Source organism: Epinephelus lanceolatus, chromosome 2 (genome assembly GCF_041903045.1).
Source record: "Epinephelus lanceolatus isolate andai-2023 chromosome 2, ASM4190304v1, whole genome shotgun sequence".
Taxonomy (NCBI): domain Eukaryota; kingdom Metazoa; phylum Chordata; class Actinopteri; order Perciformes; family Serranidae; genus Epinephelus; species Epinephelus lanceolatus.
Window position 1 is genome coordinate 46165907 of NC_135735.1, and position 14573 is coordinate 46180479.

The following is a 14573-nucleotide window of genomic DNA, read 5'->3' on the forward strand; positions in this document are numbered from 1 at the left end:
CATGCTATTTTTTCTGATTTTCCTTATAGATATTGACTCAGGGATGCTACTGGCATGCTGGGACGTTAGTGCTAGCATGTTAGCATTACTGTTAGCATGCTAGTTTTTCTGCTTGGATGTTAGTGTTAGCATGTTAGCGTTACTGTTAGCATGCTAGTTTTTCTGCTTTTTCTTATAGTTATGGGTCAGGGATGATGTTGGCATGCTTGTATGTTCGTGTTAGCATGTTAGCATTCTTGTTAGCATGCTAGTTTTTCTGCTTTTTCTCATATATATGGACTCAGAGATGATGTTAGTGTTAGCATGTTAGTATTGTTGTGTTTTCATGTATGGGGACTGATGAGGTTTTAAGATGATGGGGTCACTTTTTTGGACAACATCTAACTCTATTCTACACTACTCTAATCTCTTCTAGATGACAAAAAGCACAAGCAAAGGCACATACCCCATGTGCCAGAAGCAGCTGGCAAACATTGTTTAAGACATTAGACAGTCCCACAATATTAACTTATTAGACCTATTTAATTAGCAATATCAATATGTTTGTACCATGCACCACACCACATACAAACACATGCACCACACACACACACACACACACACACACACATACACACAGACACATGTGTGCGCGCGGGCACACACACACACACACACACACACACACACACACACACACACAGCTTGGACTGCATTTTCCTGACCGAGACAATTATAACCGAGCCCGGCCCAAATGCGCAGCATGGCACTGTGCACACAGTCAATGGAGCGGAGTCTGTGTTGCATTCAGGTGTTGTCACGTAAATAACAAATTCCAGCACTTGAATAGGCCATAGCAGAACACAGCAGCATGTCAAGTGGGCCGAATCAGAGCAAAATTTTTGATCATTATCGCAGTTCTTCAAATGGCACGTATAGAGACCTGTCAATCAACTGGGGTGGCACCTGGGTGTTCAGTCGGATTCCAGGGGGGTCCAGTGCTATCCCTCTGGCCCCTGATTCATTCTACAAGAATATAAATACTGAGGAGAACTTTTATCTTTAATGCTGTCTAAAATATCCACGCTGTTCAGCTTTCTGTCCAATCTCACAGTTCACCACTTGACTGACCGCACTATGTCAATCTCGTAACTTAACTTGCAAGTGTCTTAGGGTGGGAGATGGTGTTCATTGTAGACTTTTCATTAATAAACAATATTTCAGAATTTCAGGCCAATTTCAGAATTTTTTTTTTTTTTTAAAAGAAGCAGCTTTCTCTGTTTCTCTGTGATTTTGAACTGTCCACATGTGAACTGCTTTTTTTTTTAATATTATTTTTTTGGGCTTTTTGCCTTTAATGTTCAGGATAGAGTGAGGTGGGGGAGAGAGAGAGAGCGCAGGGAGTAACATGCAGCAAATGGTTGCAAGCCGGAGTTGAGTCTGCGGCCGCTGCAGCGAGGCATCGCCATTGCACATGGGGCGCCAGCACTATCCACTACGCTACTGACGCCCCATGCAAACTGCATTTTAAGTCACTGAAAACAGACCTCTTGTAAAACTCCCTCCTGAGCGAAGATGTTCAGAAACTCCGTTGTCATTGAGTGCGTGTAGATGCACAAAATATTCTGGTGTTTGGTCTTATTATGAAAAAGACAATATTCCTACTAACCTGTTTATATGGCTAGTCAAAATGAATATTCCACTAATATTAACATGCCATTTATCACTTTCAAAATATGGAAAAGTAGAACAGCTGGAGCTGTTTTTGTTTCTTTGCATCAAAAAAGGATTTTCTTTTACAGTTTCCTACTGTTGGAAGACTTGTTAGACCATGCAAGCTCAGTCTTTTGCTTTCAGCCACCTTCTTGAAAAGGTCAGTGTTGTGATATTTGCACATATTCAAAAACCTGTTGATATCCAAGTCTTTCATTATGTTTAATAGTAGGTGGGTTTCTCCTTCAGTCCAGAAATGACTTTTGATTTCTGTGGAGCATGCATATCTAACCCAGACTTGCAAACTGTTGGCAAGTTGGTTTGTTTACAAAGTATCCTTAACAATACACAGAGCCAATCGTAAACAGACAAGAGGCTGTGTGCTGCAAACTGCGCTAAAAACCCTAGTTGAGATGCATATTCCTAATGCGCTACGTACATGTCTCAAATTTTATTCTTGACTATACAAACAGTGTTGCACCACTAGTAGCTCGAGGTTCAGTTGATGCAGTGTATTTGCGAGTGAACGATGACCACTCAAGTGGACACAACTAATAAATACATCAGGTTATATTTCCTGACTTTAGTTCCTAGAGACTGCCAGTGTTGCCAACTTAGCGACTTTGTCGCTATATTTAGCGACTTTTCAGACCCCTCTAGCGACTCTTCTTCAAAAAAGCGACTAGCGACAAATCTAGCAACTTTTTCTGATGTTATTGAAGACTTCTGGAGACTGTTGTGAGAGCACGTATCATCCTTATTCTTCTCAACGGGCAGCGGATGCTGCCGTGGGCTCCTCTCTCGCCCCAAATCACTCACAGACGGCCCAGTCCTCCCTCCCAGCAGCAGTCAGAGCAGGAGACGTTAACCCCTCCACGTCCAGACTGCAAGTGAATCGCACATACGCGGAACCGCCGCTGACTGATCTATCGCTCTGATCCCGACCTGGTTTACAGTCAGGGTGGGATGTAAATGTAAAATTTTCTTTGTCTAATATAAATCACTGAAAGAAGGTTCATTTGTAGTTCTAAACATATTCAGGGTGTTTTTTTACTCAGTTTTTGTCTCTCCCACGACGTTATTCCTCTCTCCTACAGCAGCCATTACAATTACATGCATATGGAGAATTATGCAAATTAGGCGATGACATCATTTAGCGACTTCTAGCGACTTTTAGGACAGCCAATAGCTACTTTTCTTACTGAGGAGTTGGCAACAGTGGAGACTGCCCGAACGCACCATTAAACAATTAACCAGCCTACAAAAGACTCTGTCTCATGCAGGACCAGCTGTTCTCTTACACATCCTGCAACACACTTGGACGCAATATCAGTGATGTAACATTTAGGTCATCAGGTGTTTCAGGTCTTTCACCATCAGACACCGTCACCCAGGGGACAATAAACAGGCCCCAGCTTGTGTCTTAGTAGCATGTATGTTGTTCATTATTTGTCCTTCTTGATCCACAGCCATCTTAATACCTTTTCTGCAGCATCAGAGATGCTCAGAGATGACCCAAATGCAGAACACAGATGAGAATGGTGCCAGGATTATGAATGTGGCCATAAGTGGAAATCCAGGGGATGGGAGCTGATGGCAGGGAAACAAAACAAGGCTGGAGGGGTTTGGCTGGCTGGGAGCATGGCAGAAGGACAAACAGACAGGCAGACAGGTAGGCAGGCGGTGATCCTATGACAGAAGAAAACACAAGGTAAGTATTCACGAAAAAATTCACAAGCAAAAGTCTAGGCTGAATTCACATTTCAACAGCAGCCTGATGCATGACTGTGCCACAGTGGTAGACTCAATAGTCTGGCGAGGACTAGAGAGGAAAGCCAGTGTTTTATACTGCAGGGTTGATTACTGGATGACTCTCAGGTAAGCAGCAGAGAGCAGGTGAGTTGAATGAATGTAATCAAGAACCCAAGACACTCAGAGAGATAGACGGGGAGGAGAAACAGAGGACAAGGAAAAACACAGGGAAAGTATTGACACATTCAAGGCCGTGACACTCTGCATAAGGACTTCATTAAACCTCAACAGGCACACGCTGATTATGCCATTCTCAGCTATGGCACTCCTCTACCTGGTCTGTGCACTGTTTTACTGATTCTCTGCCCGAGCCTGGTGAGTGGCCCGCCGGGTTCGGGCCAGGCCAGGCTATATTTTCTTATCACTCTACCAGTGCATTTGCCATTGCATCCCTTTTTTAAAATGTATTCATGAAACTGGTTCTTGTGTAAATGGTGTATTGGAGTATTAATGGACTGAATCAAGAAGAATGGAGAGATGCGACTGAGAGAGGGGCTACAAATAGACTTGGTTGGCAGTGTTTACCTCTGCCTCCCCAGCATTGAGAGAGATATGCGTAACAATCACAGCAGTGATCATCATCTGCACGCTCTGTCACCATGGACCACAGTGCACACACACCGAGGGTTGCAGCCTGCTCCGGTGAACCTGTTGTGTAACAAGATGGCAGACTATTTAAATAAGAGGAGGAAGAGAAGAAGTGGTGAGAGGAAATCTTAACTTGTTATGAATGTTTTAATATTGAGACTAGAATTACTGCCCCACAGTTGTATGCCTCTGCACACCACTCAAGTGTCTCTTACAGTTTACATCCATCCATCCATCCATCCATTTTCATCCGCTTATCCGGGGCCAGGTCGCCGGGGCAGCAGGCCAAGCAAAGTACCCCAGGCATCCCTCTCCCCGACAACACTTTGCAGCTCCTCCTGGGGGACCCCAAGGTGTTCCCAGGCCAGGCGAGATATGTAATCCCTCAAGCATGTTCTGGGTCTGCCCCGGGGCCTCCTACCAGTGGGACGTGCCCGGAACACCTCCAGCGGGAGGCGCCCAGGAGGCATCCTGATCAGATGCCCGAGCCACCTCAACTGACCCCCATTGACATGAAGGAGCAGCGGCTCTACCCCGAGCTCCCTCCGGATGTCCGAGCTCCTCACCCTATCTCTAAGGCTGAGCCCAGCCACCCCACGGAGGAAACTCATTTCCACCACTTGTATCCACAATCTCATTCTTGCGGTCACTACCCAGAGTTCACGACCATAGGTGAGGGTTGGGCCATAGATGGACTAGTAAATTGAAAGCTTTGCTTTCTGGCTCAGCTCCCTCTTCACCACGACGGACCAGCACAGTGCCCGCATCACTGCAGAAGCCACACCGACCCGTCCATCCATCTCACACTCCATTCTACACTCACTCGTGAACAAGACCCCTAGATACTTGAAGGCAGTAACTCTCCCCAACCCGGAGAGGGCAAACCACTGGTTTCCGACAGAGGACCATGGCCTCAGACTTGGAGGTGCTGACTTTCATCCCAACTGCTTCACACTCGGCTGCAAAATGCTCCAGTGCATGCTGGAGGTCACAATGTGATGGAGCCAACAGAATCACATCATTTGCGAAAAGCAGGGATGAATTTCTGAGGTCCCCAAACCGGACCCCTTCCTCCCCCCAGTTGCGCCTCGAGATCCTGTCCATGAAGATCACAAACAGGATTGGTGACAAGGGACAACCTTGGCGGAAGCCAATACCCACCAAGAATGTGGTCGACTTCACACCGACTATGCGGACACAGCTCTCACTTTGGTCATACAGGGACCGAATGGCTCATAGCAGCGAGCCTGGAACCCCATACTCCCGTAGTACCCCCAAAAACACCCCCCGAGGGACGCGGTCGTAAGCCTTCTCCAGGTCCACAAAGCACATGTAGACTGGATAGGCAAACTCCCATGCCCCCTCCAGCAGCCTTGCAAGGGTAAAGAGCTGGTCCACTGTTCCACGACCAGGACAGAATCTGCATTGTTCCTCCTGAATCTGAGGTTCGACAATCGGTCGGAGCCTCCTTTCCAGCACCCTGGAGTTAATTTTACCTGGGAGGCTGAGCAGTGTGATACCCCGATAGTTGGAGCACACCCTCCGGTCCCCTTTTTTGAAGATGGGGACCACCACCGTGGTCTGCCACTCTGCAGGCACTGTACCCGACCTCCACGCGACACTGAACAGGCGTGTCAGCCAAGACAGCCCAACAGTGCCCAGAGCCTTCAGCATCTCAGGGCGGATCTCATCCACACCCGGCGCCTTGCCACTGGGGAGCTTTTTAACTACCTCAGCGACCTCCGCCAGGGATATGGGCGAGAGTTCCCCCGAGTCCTCAGGGTCTGCCTGGTTCTCAGTGGATGTGACGGCCGGGTTCAGGAGGTTCTCAAAGTGCTCCTTCCTCTGCCCAACGATGTCCCCAGTTCGGGTCAGCAGTTCTCCCTCTCTGCTGAATACAGCCTGAGACAAGCCCTGCTTTCCCTTCCTGAGTCGGTCAACGGTCTGCCAGAACTTCCTTAAGGCCATCTCTGTGAAAACATGGATGCTTCACACACATCTTCCCCCCAGCAGCACAGAAGATCTATACAATCAGCACAGTATCAAGGTGGACACCCCAGATGAGTGTCACCAATTCAGTATCTAACGAAATGTCTCACCTTCTGTTCCTGAGATATGACATTGAATAATGGCCAGACAAGTGTTCCATGCAGAACATTATGATGATTACAGTTATGTCAGGGCAGGAATTTCACGAGGGCCACGAAGGCCATGGCTCTCATGCCCTCCCAATTTGGCTCTGTGCCCTTGAAAAAAAATATCTGCCCTAAGGCCACAGTGGCCTTGATGCCCCGCCTGCACTGCCCCAAGTGATTTTGCGGTTGTCTCCTCTGCCTCTTTCCTGTCAATACGGCTTTGACACCTGCGTCTATTGAGAAAAAAAATAATATGATGACAGTCTGGATTCTTATTGGGCAACATCTGAAATGATGAGTACATCACCAGTGGGGGGTTTGATTCGAGCCTGGCATGAACGGGCTATAATTACAGTCTGACACCAGTCTATCACTGGCCAACCAGGAGACTTCATCAAACGCCCAGGCAGGGATCTGTACCGAGACCCATTATTAAACAATCCAATGCAAGCTTAATCAAGACCGTAATAATAGTAAGCTCCACCATTATCGGTGTTACTTTTTAAAGTTTCGGTTTCATCATCATTCTGCAGCCTCTCTCCTGCTCTCTGCATGTCACCCCTCACAGCGCAGGCTGACACACACACAGACACACAAACTCAACAGCAGAGAGGCCGCGGTGCGGATGAAGGGAATATAACTTCAAGATTACTCTAGTTGACGACAAGTATGCTTGTTACTGTGAGTAAGTGCAATAAAACCTCTGCCAGCCAAGCCAATACTTTATCAATACATGTGATCAGCATGTAGAAAGCCATATTTCAATCTGCTCTGTCCGCAGTCTCTCATTCACCACTATTATGATTTATGATCGCGGTTGACACAAGCGCATCACGCTCGCGGTGCTAACAGCAAAGTGTTAAAAACAAACTAAATGAAAGCTGTCTGTATGTAGGCTAACACTTTATCTCAACATGTACCTGAGGCAGCCGACCTGCAGACAGTGAGTGTCCTCAGTAGAGGAGGGACAGAGAACAGGATGAATGATACTGATGTTTGTCTTCATGTTGAGATAACGTGACTTTCTTCACTCAGTATTGTGATGTCAGGAGGAATATTTATATTCCAGTGAGATATTATTAGGTTTTAAATAGTGACTCTGTTGTTGTAAACATGACTGTTGCTCCCATGGACTGTATAAAACTATATCCTGTGTAACTGATGGAAAACGTCAGGAGGTGAGGTGTGTGTGTGGAGGAGAGGGGAGAGGGAGATGCTGGTAGAGAGATAGCGTGTGTTATTAGATATTGTTAATGTCACTTATTATGCTTCTGTTCATTGATAGCTCTTTTTAGTCTGTTTCTGCATCATGTTGAGGAGGGCCATGCCTGCATATATAAATATATATATGTATGCAAAAAAAAAGTGGATCGGTTGCTCACTGCTAAAAATGTGGCCCATCGATGTGATCTGTTTTTGAAATGTGGCCCAGTTGAAATAGTAATTGAATAGCCCTGCTATATAGGGATGTCCCATCGGCCGCCGATATTAGCAAAAAACGTGCATCGGCAGCGGATCGGACTGCATGGAAAAATGCCGATCCCAGAACTCTGATCCAGGTTTCCGGCCAGCCCAGCGCTCCGCGATTCAAGCAGTCCATTCCAGTGATCCGCTCCAGCACTTACTATCAATCCACCAGGCCAGCATGCAGACACACACAGAGGGAAGGGTAGGAAGAGTAGCGGTCAATTTTGTTTTCTGCTCTGGTTTTTTGAGAGTGATATTTTTATTTATTTTTATTTATTTATGTGTTTTATTTTATTTTTACTGTTTAAGTAAAGAGCACTGATGGCATTGTTTTGGGCACAATTAGTGAAATTGGAGCCATGGATGGACTATTGCTTGTTTAAAAAGTTGTACAATATTGTGTGTGGTTTTTTGTCCCCTCTGTTGGTCCCAGGAAACAGCAGCACCAGGCTGGCACTGAAACTACTCAAATAAATGAAAAGGGAAGGCTGCGTTGTTTGTTAAATGTCAACAATGTCTTGTAGTGTTAACCTATTAACCCAAAGCACAAGTGTGTGGAGTCTTGCTGCTATTTTAATTTCAGTGTTAGACATTTTAAAAATTTCTTGTGTTGATTTATTTTCTATTTATTAAGGGGCCAAAGCAGCCAAAGCAAACCAGGTATATTTTTTATTTAATGTTAATGTTCAAGGTTAAAGTTTATTTAACCCTCTTAACAATAAACGGGTCAGTTTCTCATACCAACTGTTGTGGATCATTCTAACTAACCCGATGAAGTAGTTGTTCCTGTTAGAGTAATATCGCTTGATCAAACCTTTTCTACCATGACTGACAACAAAATAAGTGAATATATATAATACACGCTTGGATGGGATCGGTATCGGTATCAGCCAAAACTCAATTCTGTAATATCGGTATCGGATCGGAAATGAAAAAGCTGAATCGGGATATTGCTACTGCTGTAGTTTGTTTGTTTGTTAGCTATCTAATAACACATCAAAAATAATTGTAAGCTAGTCTTGTTCAGTGAATCAGTTTATCATGTACACTCAAAAAATATTTAGGCCTAATATTTAAGATTGTTTGCTTATAAATACATAAATCTGGTTGTTCTATATGTAAAACACATTGGGTTTATTAGTGCTATTAAATAAATCACATTATTACTTATTATACTCATTATTATTACTTGAGCTTGTTTTATTTATTCATTTCACAGATAGACAGACATCCTTAGTCGTTAAATTAAATTCATTATGGACGTGGACTTAAAATCATTGTTTTATTTTATGGCCTTGCTGCCCTGGCTTTTGGCCTTTGTGCCCTCAAAAAATTGACAACACGAAAGGCCAAGTGGCCTTGCCCCTAAAATGACAAAATTCCAGGCCTGAGTTATGTTGACCTTTGACCTTTTGGATATAAAATGTCATCACTTTATTATCTTATCCGATTAGATATTTGTATGAAGTTTTGTCATAATTAGCATATCAATTCTTGAGTTATGGCCAAAAACATATTTTATGAGGTCATACTGACCTTGACCTTTGATCACAAAATTCTAATCAGTTTATTCTACAATTCAGGTGGACGTTTGTGCCAAATTTGAAGAAATTCCCTCTGAGATTCTGTGTTCATGGATATGAGACAGAAGCAAGGTCACAGTGACCTTGAACTTTGACCACCAAAATGTAATCAGCTCATCTATGATTCCCAGTGGACATTTTTGCCAAATCTGAGGGATTCCTTTGAGGTGTTCTTGAGATATCATGTTCACAAGAATGAGACGCCTACAAGGTCACGTTGACCTTAATTGTTGACCAATGACCATCAAAATTTAATCAATTCATTGATGAGTAAAGGGAGACGTTTGTGCCAAATTTGAAGACATTTTCTGCAGGCGTTCTTGAGATAATACGTTCTAGAGAATGAGAGGGATGCAAGGTCACAGTGACCTTGACCTTTGACCACCAAAATTTAATCAGTTCATTGTTGGGTCCATGGGGACATCTGTGCCAAATTTGAAGACATTTCCTGAAGGCGCTCTTGGCTATTGCAGGTGCAGAGGTATAAAAGTATAGCATATTTTTCTATTAATGCATGCATGCTATTTGGGTTTTTATGTGGCTCAGGCCCAAAACTGCTGCCATGGTTAGGGGTCAGTTTGGGATAGAGTTTTTAATTTTCAGTTTCGTTACGTTAGATCTGTGGCCATGGCATGGGTCTGCCTGGCCATCCTCATTTCTGTTGAAATTTGATTGGGTCAGTCATTTTATAGTGAAAGGTTTTTATGTGTCAGAACTTTTGGTGGTAAAAGGCCTCTCCATCGTAAAGTCCTAAGCTTCATTTCAGTCCCAGCACATCCCTGGTCTCTGCAATGATGTCTGGGAACTTGCTGCCTTTAACCTTTAGCTGCGAGTCCCAAGCAGTAGGAAGAAGCCTTGATGATGTTGTATTCTTTTGCGGCTTCTCTTCTTCCTTCCAAAGTCAATCTCTTTCGTTTTTGGGTGCAGTCGTTGCTGACAGTGGCTGTGCAGATGGCATCTGCTAATTCCCTCAGTACCAAGCTGTGACGCCTTGTCCCCCCAGGGCCTTCACAAAACAGATAGACCACAGAGTGCACCAGTTATCCTCCCCATTTTTGCAAAATAAGGTTTCACTTCTCTGAGTCTTTAAAATCGGACATAGATGTGGACTTTGAAGCTGTACACAACTTGTACGCCTGAAAGGCGCTCTCATGAAGACATTTGCCAGCTTAAGTGTGGTTTTGACCTGATGTGGTCTCTTGATTGTGTGTGTGTGTGTGTGTGTGTGCATGTGTGTGTGTGGGTGCGTGTGTGTGTGGGTGTTGGATATTGTGCCTGTCACAGTCCAGCGCTCTCAGGGATCAGTCAGTCTGACAGGTCATTAACCTGACAGAGGCAGAGCAATAGCCATCCACCACCAAAAGGTCAGGGAAAGGTCAGATTCATACACTGGCTTATATGACTGACACGAACCTACCGTGCCATCTTTTATCACTAAACCATCCTCTAACAAACACACACTGCTCGTACACCTTTCCTCTTCTTCTACTTCTCTTGTTTTGTGTCCCCCTGGGCCCCCAGAGGGTGCAGGAGACTAAATGTCAGAGAAGCGGCTTTTTGACAGGAGGTCACCAGTTCATGTCTTCGCAGTAGAGGGGCAAATGATTTAGAGGACAGACAGGATTGTGTAATGGTCTCTCCTCCTTAAACTGCTGCACTCAACATGCTCTTACACGCAGCAAGTAAAGGAAATAAAAAGGAGAACTAAGAAGCATCAACCCTGGATCATCTTCCTCTGTCAGATTTTAACAGTCTGTGATGTTCAGCACACTTAAGATGTCAGCACATGTCCAGCTCCACCCAACCTGAGGTGCACCAAAGTTACCTTTTGATACCAACAGTGTATATTGGAGCATGTATCTATTTTTCAGTATATGTAACCACCACTGAAACTGATTTCACCAGCAGCAGACTGGAGTCACACTGGGAAGCTTTCCAGACTGAACAAGAGGAACTGAATGAGAATGAAGGTTTTATTGCTCTCCCACACATCTGCTTGTAGGGGATGTCATAGCTTTTGCTTGACAGCCACTTTCAGCTTTATCCTGCAGCTATCTACTCATCTACGTGCAGCATTTCCATTTGTATTAATTGTCAATTTAATGGCTGAACTAAAAAAATGTTTTTGCTTGATTTGATTTGATTTATAGATCTACAAACTCACCAGGGATTATATAATAAATTGAAATTTCTAGTGGTGGAATGTAACTAGTATGTTTACTCAAGCACTGTACTTAGTAAGTACAGGTTTGACGTACTGCTTTGACTATTTCCATATGCTATTTTATAATTCATACTGACCACAGGGAGAAAAATATTGTACTTTTTATTCATTTCATTGATCTGGCAATGAAAACTAAAGGTCCACCGTGTAAGACTAAGGGGGATTTAGTGGCAGCTAACAGTGAGAGTTGCAGATTGCAACCAGCTAACTCTTCTCCTCGTTAGAATTCCCTCAGTGCTCATTGTTCAGGAGGTTTTTACTGGGAGACAATTTATCTGCAGAGGTCTCCTCTCCAAAACAAACAGATCTGGTGATTTAAACTGCAAAAAATAGTGAATAAAGTAATTTTAGGTTTCAAATCAGTGTTTCTCCTATACTGTTTGACATGTTGCAGATGGGCTATTAGCCCAGCACATGCTAAAATGTGCTCACCTGTATTATCTGATACTTATCTGTGCTCACCTTATTTCTGATCTAGATGTTTGGGAGATTTTTTCCATGAGCCGAATCATTCACAGACGTAAAGCAGTTCCACAAATTTTTAAAAAAGTAAAAAAAAAAAATCAGTGTTTCACTGATGATCTTGTTTCAGAGGGACTAACTATGGTGGCCAGTGCCAAAATGCAAAAATATGATTGGCCCTATCAAGCCAGTATTTGGTTGTCTACTCTGGGCTACTGTAGAAACATGGTGGTGCAACATGGTGATCTCCATAAAGGAGGACTCGCTTCCTATGTAGATATAAATGACTCGTTCTAAGGTAACAAAAACATGAATATTATCTTATTTTCAGGTGATTATACACCAAAGAAAACATTCTTATTATACTGTATTATATGCCATCCCTGCCAATAAACCCCCCTCAATCCTACAAACTGGCCCTCTAAGATTTTACATTAAAAAATAATGGTTTAAAGAAATAAGAGTAATAATAGTTGTTACAAGTTATATAAATATATATAAAATAGTATAACACATACAGGGCATTTTTCTGCATAATGAGTACCTTTTGATACTTTTGAGTACATTTCACCTAGCCCCTGGGGTTACATGATCGAATAAAAAAACCCCATCCAGTTCAATCCATGCAGACAGGTTTATAATAATCAGGTTTTATATCAGAGCACAAATCTGGTGTTGTCCATGAAGTAGTAACCTTTTTTAAAAAACAACAACAAAAAAAAAAAAAAAACAACAGAGCTATCAACGGAATCAGTATTCTTTATCATTCAGTCAGTTAATGTATGATTTATGGCTATTATTTACCAAAGAAAATGGTTTAAAATTCTGTGAAATCATATTGATACATTTTAAGGCTCTAAACACCTTTCTAGCATGTTACTACATGTTCCTGTTTCACCTGATGTGAGACAGGCTATTAGAGTACTGGCAGTAGCCCAAGTAAAATGTGTCTGTTCATTCACTGAGCTCACACAGAAATCAGACTTTAGGTGAGGGAATATTTCCATTCCAAGACATCCAGTGACATCTGTGTGTTCATCTAACAAAAATGGGTTCAAACAAAACATGCACATTTCGCATTTAGAGAGATCCCAAAATTGCGGGATAAAAATGGCTTAGATCTCAGTGTCTTTTATTTTAAGTATAGCTTTTTTTATGGACAAACGTCCTGTCAGAAGGGTAATTTCATCACTGGTAAGAGTTTAAGGAGATGCATTTAATAAATCCCAAATGATATTATTTTGCATCACCATTAGCACCTACATTTAGTTTTCATGTATATCAGTGATGACACATGTGGGACATGCTGTTGACTGATGTTGTGGCAAAATTTGATTATAAGTGAGTTGAATAGTTTTATGGGCTGAACTTGTTTTAGACATATTTACAGCCACAGTAGGTTGTTAGTATTGTTTTTGGGGGGGTTGAATTGGCTCAGTGCAAACTCAGGTCTCTATTAGAGGCTAATGTTGTGTGTTGACTTTAGGGATGTAAACATATACTTATCTTGCACAAATATACACATAATTATTTCATAATTACACAACATCCCCTCATTTCAGCCTCATTTTCTAAATCTTTGTTTTTATCACTTATTTTTTCTCAGTTCCAACCCCATAAAAGTTACATGAACACATTACAAATCTGCTGTGTGATTGCTGGTATTACAGTTTGTGTCTCTCTCAGCAAACCAGAGATTATTATGGTTATGTCTGTGTAATCACTTAAACTGCAGGCTTAACAGAATGAGCTGTGATTTTCCCTCCTCAGCTCTGAGTTCTTACAAAGAGATGCCAGGTTTCACTCCTGCCATTTGTACTGAATAATGGCATTAACATCAGTCTGAATGGGCTCACTCCATCTGTTGTTCTGACATCCAAATGTCTTTCTCTAATGATGAAGCATTATTATCATGTAGAAGCCTTTTTTATCAAATTGGAAATTGCTTTAAGAACAATAATCACAAATACAATCCCACCCTGTTAAGCATTGGTTGTTTGTTTGTGAGATTTTAGGGGATTTAACAAACTAGAGAGTGAGCAGGCTGCAGTGCCACAAACAGAATTAAGGCTTAAATGTGCACCTTCAGCGACAATGATGGGACTCATGTTTTCTAAAAAGACTTGTGCAGGGTGCCAGTTGTAACCTGCTGTGAGTAAACTGTGAATGCATGGTATTTATAGGACCATGTATAAACACTGAATGTTTAGGAAAGTTAAAGTAGTTTCTGGAAAAACTTCCTTTTGATACACTGTAGCTACCCCGGTTGTAGTTTCAGATGTCTCAGCCATAAGAAACAGCCACAGTATGGAAGACCGACTGGAGAGAAAAGCTGGTCCTTTGATGGTGCTGTCATAGTTGAAAACCTTTAACTCCTGCAGGTTTAAAAACTACCACTGATGTTTCCCCTCACAGAGACATCTGACATATCAGATGTCAGCCTTGTTGGCTGTTGCATTGATGAGTCATGTACGCTCCAGGTACCGTGCTGAGATTCTCCCTAGCCACCTCTTCTTTGTGTTCTCATTCTGGCAATCAAAAGACCACCACTCATCCAGCAGGAGGATGGAGAGCCTGCTCTCTCTTTATCCCTCTCCAGGTTCACAGGGT